This window comes from Mus pahari, chromosome 15 (genome assembly GCF_900095145.1).
Source record: "Mus pahari chromosome 15, PAHARI_EIJ_v1.1, whole genome shotgun sequence".
Lineage (NCBI taxonomy): Eukaryota > Metazoa > Chordata > Mammalia > Rodentia > Muridae > Mus > Mus pahari.
In genome coordinates this window covers 54,433,403-54,441,843 of record NC_034604.1, presented here as the reverse complement: position 1 = coordinate 54,441,843, position 8,441 = coordinate 54,433,403, and the positions used below count along the sequence as shown (strand labels likewise).

Sequence of the window (8,441 nt, the reverse complement as noted above, 5' to 3'; positions counted from 1 at the left end):
AAAAAAAAAAAAAAAAAAAGACAAACTCCAAAAATGTCAGAATCACACAGTGTTAAGGCTGGAAAGGTCTCTAGACACCATCTGCTTCATCCCCCCTCCCCCTTCCTGACTTTTCATGAAGAAAAACTGGGCGAATTTCTTTACCCAGCAAGGGGAAAGAATTTGGCCCAGGTTATTTAGCATCAAGGACAGTGGCAAAATGAGGTGAGTCTGTACTTTCGCTGACAGTTCCTACACAGTCTGCTTGCTGGGGTGGGGGCATGGTGGAGGGAGCTGGGGTGGGGGTGGGAACCTTGGGACAGGCAGACAGAGGTATGTGGGGCCAGGCTGCCTGCTGATAAGAGACCCCCAGTGCCATTCCAGAGGGATGTTTAATCAAGATGTATTTTCTTCCCTGCTGCAGACACTATTTTCTTTCTTATGTAGACTGTGCTGGCCTTCGAGATAAGGCGCCTAGACATGTTCGCACTAAGGCAGCCAAAACATGAGGCAGGAGGCAAAAAATTCCCTTCTCGATTCCCCCCTCTTTACCCACTCCCCCCCCCTTGTTTCCTTTCATTCTCTCCAAGTTCTCATGCCCCTCCCCCCCCCAAACTGACTGGCCTCTTCCGGCCTTCCAGTAAGTCAGCCCAAAGGAGCCAGGAAGGTATGTGGCCCAGCAAAAGCCAAAGGAGACACGTAGAGCGCCCCCCTGAAGAAAGAGGGCCTAGGCCACAGGCTCCCCTGTAACTATAGAAAGCAGGGGATGAGGGGAGGGCGTCCCATTTGCAACCCCGCCCCCACAGCCTTCCCCTTCACGCTCTCCCCTCTGTAAACGGAATGCAGAATATTCTCTGGCTTAATCTGGAGGTGATTAGTGATCCCCCTAACCACAGCCTCCACTTCCTGACCCCCACTTCTGCCCTTCTAATCCAAGGCTCCTTGGGGACTTTTTGAGGAGGAGGTTACCCAGCCAGTTCCCATCTAAAATGTCTCAAATGTTAGAGCTCCCACCAGAGACATCTGGGGTCTTGACCCAGTCAATCTCCCCATCACCTGGGATCAGTCCCTTGTCTCTCCAGGCTTCAGTCCCCTCTGCCTACCAAGGAGGTTAGAGAACCTGGCCTTGAAATCCCTCCTTCGGCTTTTGTGGAAGACAGTGTTCTATGTTGGGCTTCCTGGGCACCGGCAAGCTGGCTTCGTGGCCCTCACATATCAGTACATCACCCTGCTCTGTCAGGAAGTCACCCCACCCCTCCATACATCTGGATAGAATTTACCCCCAAAGCAACTCCATTGCTGTGATGTGATCAGGACAGCTCATGTGTCAGAGGGGGCCCTGGTGTGGGCTGTTCTGCAGGGGGGAGGACTCCTGGCTCCTCTCACAGCTCTGGGTCTTTCTTGAGGTCTCTGGGGGAAATAAGCTTGGATAGCAGAGTCCTGTTGAGCAAGGGACAGAGACACAGCAAAGCTCATCACTTCCTTCCTGTAGTGGTTCAAACACCCCATCCTGAAATCAGGTAAGGGTGTAGAAGCTGGAGTGAAATGGACATTGATTCATGAATGGTGTCCATGAAATGAGTGCCAAAGGGACTCTTTATCTCTATCCACATTTTGAATCCTGTTAGGGGATCATGATGGCTAAGCCTTAGGACTTAAGGACCTTGGGTGATGTCCTAGGAGTCCTTCTTTGGGAAATCAAGCCAACTCCTGCTGTTTTCCCGTGGCTTTGGCAAAGTTGTCTGGTGGAGTCTGTGAGCTCTGGAGCTTCCGGTGGCTCAGTCACTACTCAAGACCCTTGTTCTGAGCCCTTGGCTCAGCCTGCCTCTTTCTCCACCTCTACCGACATACCCAATGGGACCTGAGCTCAAGCGTTCTGGGCACGGCCACATCATGCAGACAGATCAGGTGTCCCATGAAGTTTGACATCAGTATTAGTGAAGAGCAAATGCTAACGCCGGAGGCCATGCTTCTTGTATGCCAGCCCTGAAAGGGATAAGCTGGGGCTCTGTTGGCTCACAGCTTAGTCACCTCCCAGCTTCCAAAAAATTGTCAGGAAAGGGACAGTGCTCACAAAACGCTTCCCACAGTGCCAGCGGTTGATGCCCTGCTTGCGGCAGGATTATGATTATTATTGTATGAAATGACTATAATCAAGACAATTGCTCCTCACCTAGAAAAATGGCCTAATGCAGAACACAGCCCAGAACTCACAAGAAGCCTCTGTCAAGATGTCTCTGAACATTACCAACAGAGTCGGGGGGGGGGGAGAGAAAGAGCACTTCCCGCAGTATAGCCATTTATCTGGGGTGAAGGGAGCTGCTGTCTACATATTGTTGGGGTGTTGGAATGGAAAGGGTTCTTCAGCAGGCTGACTCTGAGATGGCTGAAGGTTCCACTGAGGACCACCCAAGGGCAAAGAGACCAGTTAGGGCCTGTCGGAACCCAGACAGAATTTAATGTCAGGAGCCAGGCACAGCATGCAATTCCAGAGAAGGAAATCACCACGTAGTTGAACGTCCCCTCACATTCTCGGTCATGTGATCTTTGTCACTCAGAGAGATGTTTCTGTTGACTTCACTCATGGGGCGGGGCGGGGGAGGGGGACATGTGCTTAGAGGGACTCTTGCAGGTCACTGACGGCAGGGTGGAGGCTAAAAAGTCACATCTCCTGCTTTGAGGCCTGTGTCCTTCATCACAGATGTCTTAGGGGTGCTGCCTAGCAACAGGTAGGGTTGGCCCACAATAGACTTCATGAAATGAAGCGATGCTTAGTGGTGTGCTGATGGTTTTGCAGTCTCCGGACCAGAGTTGAGGACAAGCGATGTATGAGTGACATTTGGGTCACAGTAGCCAGGTCTGAAGGAAGGCAGGAGTCCCTGGCTGGAAGTCTAGGCTTGTACCCTCCACCCATATGATCCAGGGAAGGAGCAGACCCCCCCCCGAGGACCCCCTCCCCCGAGAGCCCAGTGACTAGCAACAGAGAGGAGCGGTACATTCTACTGCAACACATCTTTGAAAGGTCTCTGAGCGGATGGAGGCTGAGACCTCTGTACCACGTATGCAGGACTGCTACAAAGGCTTAGAAATGGCAGAAGCCCATGGCAGGGATTCAGGCAAACCTGCCATAATTATGTATGTTCGCTGTGGACGTTTAGTGTCATGCCCTATGCTAATTACTCAGATAAAGGGATGAGTAGACGGCTGGCAAGAAGAGACTAAGCTCCAACAGGAATGGAGGTCGACAGAACACTGCGGTACCCCTGTGAGATGCCATGCAAGGATTGGCCTGAAGGGAACTGAAGACCTGTTCAGTCACCCAGTCATGCAGCAAGCTTAGGGTTCAGAGGCCTGGCCTGCCACCAGCTTCTCTAAGGTCGGGCCATCTCTGGGCCCATTTCTCTTCCTGGAGGACAGACAGAAAGCACCGGAGGAGTGGGAGCTGAGCTTCCACAGAAGGAGCCTTTCATGCACCTGAAGCCTCCATGCCTGTTGGGATCTGCCGGCCTGAAGGGGATTTCCTGGGGCGGGCCCTGTTCCTAGCGCTGCTGCCGGTGTCCTTGGATAGATGCCCAGAATGGGTGTGTGTGTGTGTGTGTGTGTGTGTGTGTGTGTGCGCGCTTAGAGCAACGTTCCAGTGGGAAAAAGAGGCGGGCACACTCCCAGCCCACACACTGGCCCTGCCTCCTGGTCCTGGGGTCTCCCCACCTTTACCCTTGAGGTGAGGAAATAGGGCATCCCGCCTGTTGAAGGAAGCAGAACTGCCCCTTGGCCCAGGATCCTGATGTGTTTGCTGTGTGACCACAGGCAAGTCCCTGCCTATTTCTGGGCCTTGGCCCCAGTTTGTACAGTGAGGAGGGCAGAGATTCCCAAGTTCTTTTGGAGCTCTGATACTTGAGATCTGGCTGGGGGCCGGGGGTCCTGAGAAAGGGGATAGTAGGGGACCGGGTTCCAGGGGCTCACCTCCCCCTATGGAGCTGGAGATGTAGAGGCACAAGGGTAGGTGGTGCAGGGGAAAAGGAGCCCCAAGGCCTCAGGTGGCTCTAGGAGGGGGCCAGCCAAGCCCAAGGGCTTGGAAACATGTTTATTCTGAAGTGTCTGGTGTCACCGGGGCCATTTCTCTGGGGTTTGAAATGCTCCAGAAGCCAGCAGGCTGCATGTGTGTGTTTGTTGAGTAGAACATGGGGTGTATTTATTCATCCTTTCGCCCGAGCCCTTAAAAATATAGACGGCTAATGTCTTCAGTATGTATGAAATATCCCATATGCTCCGAAACAAAAGGGGCTCTGTTATTAAAGTTTCATTTCCACACGCCCCCTCCCCTCCCTCCCGCCCGCCCCCTGACACCCTGCCCTCCTCCCATCCCGTTCAGCCTGCTAGAGACAGCAGAGAGAGGAGGCAGGCAGGCGGGCAGGCAGTGGGCAGCAGGCTGCCGTGGACAGAGGCCGGGCATAGCCGACTTCCTCTCCGGTGTGTGCAGAGTCCAGCTCCAGGTGAGCGGGGGGGGGGGCAGTGGGAAAGAGCTGTAGAGTTTTCCAGAGGAGAAATATCCTTGGGATGTCCAGTGGGGGAGTGGGAGCTGAGGTGGCCCTGCTTGTGGGCGCCTATGGAGCTGGGGCCCTGGCAGGGTCCCACTGTCTGGGACGGAAATGCCCGCTCTGCTGCTAACTGAAACCACATGTGTCTTCCAGGCAGTGGGACAAGGACACTGCCTTGCCTGAGGCTTGGGGCTGGGGGAGAGAAGATGTAGGTTGGTGTGCAGTATGCTCTAGGGTAGGTTAAGGGCTATACAGGGAGGTTTTGTGTGTGTGTGTGTGTGTGTGTGTGTGTGTGTGTTTGTGTGTGTGTGTCTGCTCATGCATGCATGAATGGATGTGTGCTCATCTCCAAGTAGAAGTGTGTTGACTCACACAGGGCTCAGGAAGCCTCTCTCCCGGCCCAGTGGGGGTCGGGGAGGGGAGGGTCCTCACTGGACGAGGCTCCTCTCTGCCCGCTGCCCGCTGCATCTCCTGAAGCCACAGCCAGTCTTCTCTTGCTTGTTAGACCTCTTCCCATTTTCCAGATGAGCCAGCAGAGGACAGGGAGGGTAACAGCCGCCGCCTTTCCCCATCTGTTGTCTGTTCTTCGTCATAGTCCTTTACCGTTAGGAGCTCGGCCTTGTCACCATAGCCCTGCAAAGGGAGGAAACCAAGTGTGAGCCTTGAGACAACTTGTCCACGGCCATTAGGAAGACTGGGGCTGAGCCTGTCTAGACCCAGGCAGAGGGCATGAGTTGACTGGGGTGAGTAGACTTGGGGAGAGACAGAGGCCTCCCCCGCTCCATTCTTTGGCCAGTAGGATCATTTTTGAGGGTCGGGTAACCTGAGTCCAAGGCCATTTGTCCCTGAAGAATGAGCCTTGTAGGGGAACTAGCTTCCTATTCAGTTGGAGGCCCTGCTAGGCTTTCCTACACAGGTCCCGCCCATCACCTGGTCTCCATCTTCTTGCCTCCAATGTCATGGTTGGGCCAGGCAGTGCTTCCAAAGCCCAGCATATGTGCCATCGGCAGCTCATGTCATAGAGCCCTGTGGACTGCCACTTTTCTCCTCTTAACAAGGAGTGTGTGTTAGTCTTACTTGCGCTGGGGGAAAAAAATGTACCATCAGCGTCTCAAAGCTGTGAGGAAATGAACTCTTCTAAAATGAATGAAAACTGGAACTCAGTAGAAACTCCTTTAGGTCTTGTGCTTTGGGGCAGTGGCTCTTTATGCTTCTAGCATTGAAACTGCTCTCAAGAGTGTTGGCTCTTGCCAGGCAGTGGTGGCACACGCCTTTAATTCCAGCACTTGGGAGGCAGAGGCAGGTGGATTTCTGAGTTCGAGGCCAGCCTGGTCTACATAGTGAGTTCCAGGACAGCCAGGGCTACACAGAGAAACCCTGTCTCAAAACAACAAAACAAAACAAAAACAAAAACAAACAAACAAACAAACAAACAAAAAAGAATATTGGTTCTTGGGCAGAGTATGTAGTGTGGTCAGTTGACTGCTTGTTGTCATGTATAGAGCCCTGGCTTTGATCCTTATTACTTCAAAAGCCAGGAGTGGTGGTGTATGCCTGTGATCCTAGTAGCCAGGAGTTGGAGGTCATCCTCTGATATCTATTATTTGAGGACAGTGTGGGATACCTGAGATCCTGTCTTACACATACAAAAACTGTAGTTCTAGCTGTTGAGAAGCAGAGATGGTCTTCTGTGGAGACTCTTTGGGTCCCATAAACAGCACTGCAATTCTTTGAGTTCAGAGCAGAAAGACCAGTTGGTACTCTGTGAATGTGTGTGTGTGTGTGCATGTGTGTGCTGCTTAGGTGCTGCTTGCCCCAGCAGAGGCAGAGGGGAAAAGGCCATCTCATTCTCAATGTGAGTTTGGTGTTCAAGGTCAAAGGCCTTGGGAAAAGGAATGTCCCCTGCTTGGCATTTCAAGTACTTCCCTTGGTCTCAGTCTTCCTTTCAATGGCTGATAGGGTCGGGTGGAGCTGTCCAAGGCTACCTTGACTCACGCCTTTCCTGCCATTCATCTCTAGCTCCCAGCCTCTTGGCTGTGATTTATATGCTGAGCCAGGACTGACCCCAGGTATGCAGTGCTGGAGGAAACTTGCAGGGTTTGTAGGGGGAAACCTTAGCATCACCCTAGGCTGGATCAGTCTAAGATGACATCTTGGCTGGCATGTCCCTCCTCCGTGAGTTAGTTCAGTATGGCTGCTAGCATAGCTTGGTCATAGCTCATACATAGAGTTTCACTGGGCACATTCGTGTCACAAGCTCTTGGGAAAGCCCTATTCTGCTCTGTTGTAGACTAACAACTTCTGGGGCCACTCTTTCTTGTCTCATCCCGTACTGAGCAGAGGACGCTGACCTTTGGCACACAGCGATGGAGAACATCCTTGGGTAGGGAGGAGTTCACGACCCCCTTTTTGAGGAGGCATCAGGTAGAGGAAGAAGGTGAAGGCTAGGTTCCTTATAAACTTACCACTGATATGTGTGTGACCGAGAATGATCCCCTTTCTGTCCTCTAACCCAAGGAATCGTTGTCTTTGATTGAACCCTGTGATGAACCCTTGAATGTCCTTGCTCCTCTGGGATGTGCCTCCTCTGCAGAGTGGCTGGCTCCCCCCAAGTGCATGTCGAGCCACGTGCGTTCTGCAGGCCCAGGTTTCTTTGGGGGGGGGGCTGCTGGTAGCTGTTTCAAAGTCCGAGGAAGCATCTGGCCAGGGTCAAGGGCACAGTTCCTGCCGCCAGAACTCAGCACATCTAACAGGCCTTCAGTGGCCCTGTGGGGCCTGCTGAATAGTCAGTTCCATGCCACTCCATTGCCAAGGCCAAATAGACCTGCCCTGGACTGGTCCTGGACGTCACGGCGATCAGTCTGGCTGAGGCTCCGGTCAGTGCCTAGGACGTGAGCTGCAAGGCTGCAAGACCAGCTTTCCCCCGAAGGAATGTCCTCATTTGGAGAACAGACCTGCTTCTGTTATGGTGGTCAGCGACAGAGGCATAGGAGTGGTGCTGAGCTACTCGCTGCAGCCACGCCTTGGGCTCACCACCTCTTCCAGTTTCTGTGAGTCCTTTCTTTCTGGGTTGGTTAGAAGCAGAGCGGAAATGGACAAGGGATTTTAACCATAGTGCTGCACCCAAGCTATAGTGACAATTTCAACCCCAGGCAAGGGGAAAGCGAGGGCTGTGTTGGATTAGAAAACAAACAAACAAACAAACAGGATAAAGCCAGGCAGCCAGCTTGCAGAAGTCATTCCTCCAGCAGAGATTCTGGGCTCTACTTTCCTGATCTGTAAAATGGGTCATTAGAAAGTAACACAGTAGCCTGGACAGACTACCATGTACACCCTACAGTGAGAACTAAGGACATTATGATCCATAACTCTGCTGACCCTGTGACAGAGAAGACCACAAGACACTGAGTGTTGGGCCCTGAGGTGCCAGACCCTCACAGATTCTTCCCCAGGCTGGAATCCAGACCTAGCCTGTGGCTCTGTAACTTCAAACAGGTCATTAAACTCTGCTGGGTCTCATCTTCTCATATGAAACAAATGTAGAAACAGTATCCACCTCATGGTGGCTATAGGACACCATCAGCTCTTTGAGCTCCTGGTACACAGTAGGTACTCAGGTGATGGAGGCCTAGAATCCCCTCCTACAGTGCTCTCCTGCTCTGTCAGGTTATAGCCCACACAATCAGTTGACCCAATGGCCAAAAGGATCGGCTATCTTGCCCCAGGGTTCGTCTTAGCTCTTGGGACAGCTCACTCCAGACTCACAGGATGGGTGTGGTCAGTGGGGGGAGGGACAGTGGGGTGGTGTCACACCTGAAGAATGCTGAGTGGGTCACACTTGGGAAATGGAGGCTTTGAGAGGGAAAGGGCTGATGTGGACAGGGATGGGAGAAGGGAAGGGAAGGGAAGGGAAGGGAAGGGAAG

At 52.8% G+C, this 8,441-nt stretch overlaps 1 protein-coding gene across 2 annotated transcripts in view; it reads left to right on the top strand.

Moving 5' to 3' along the window:
- The first annotated feature begins 4,385 nt into the window (after positions 1 to 4,385).
- The window catches only part of Synpo (synaptopodin), a 54,180-nt gene continuing 50,124 nt past the window's right edge, over positions 4,386 to 8,441 (top strand). For both annotated transcript variants that reach the window (XM_029546910.1, XM_029546909.1), the window contains exon 1: positions 4,386 to 4,472. The gene's annotated coding sequence lies outside the window, so the exon portion shown is untranslated. The remainder of the gene's footprint in view (positions 4,473 to 8,441) is intronic.